This window comes from Sinocyclocheilus rhinocerous, unplaced genomic scaffold (genome assembly GCF_001515625.1).
Source record: "Sinocyclocheilus rhinocerous isolate Xijiao unplaced genomic scaffold, SAMN03320098_v1.1 scaffold691, whole genome shotgun sequence".
Classification (NCBI taxonomy): domain Eukaryota; kingdom Metazoa; phylum Chordata; class Actinopteri; order Cypriniformes; family Cyprinidae; genus Sinocyclocheilus; species Sinocyclocheilus rhinocerous.
The window spans coordinates 463617-464232 of NW_015656606.1; positions in this window are offsets into that span (position 1 = coordinate 463617).

Below are 616 nucleotides of genomic sequence, written 5' to 3' on the forward strand. Positions count from 1 at the left end.
TTTTAATACGACTGACTTTGTATTTAATGTGAATTTAATAAAAACATTGTAAGTTACTAATTATAACACTGTACAGAAAGAGAGCAAAGATCATTTACATTATCAAATAAAATGATCACTGACTTCAGTCTAGCCAGAGTTCAAGCACTCTCAAAAACTCCCATTAAAATCACTGAAGCTGTTTACACTGTGAAATGACTATCTTACTTGCATTCCTACGCACATCTGCACTTTGTTGTTTCTGATGAGAGAATTCGCCAGAGAGCAGAATTCAGTCACTGAACAAAACTCCGGTGTTTCCGCGATGACTCATCTGATCGTCTCTGATTGGTTATTGTATTCATAAGCTCAACAGAATCGTGTGTGATTGGTTTTAATGCGCAGCGCTGTAAAAACGTGTCTGTCTCTGGCTCTGCGCCAGTCAGCAAATGCAGATTTGAATTTAGCAGCTGGTGATGTTTTACTTTTTTTCCATTACTGCCACCCACAGGACAAACTGCGCATCGAACCCAAAATAGTTTGGTGTGATGCGATTCCAAATTTAGGGGGGCCGGGGGGGGGGGCAAGCTTGTTGACACGGAGGCACTGCCCCCCCCACCCCCCCCCCCCCCCCGAA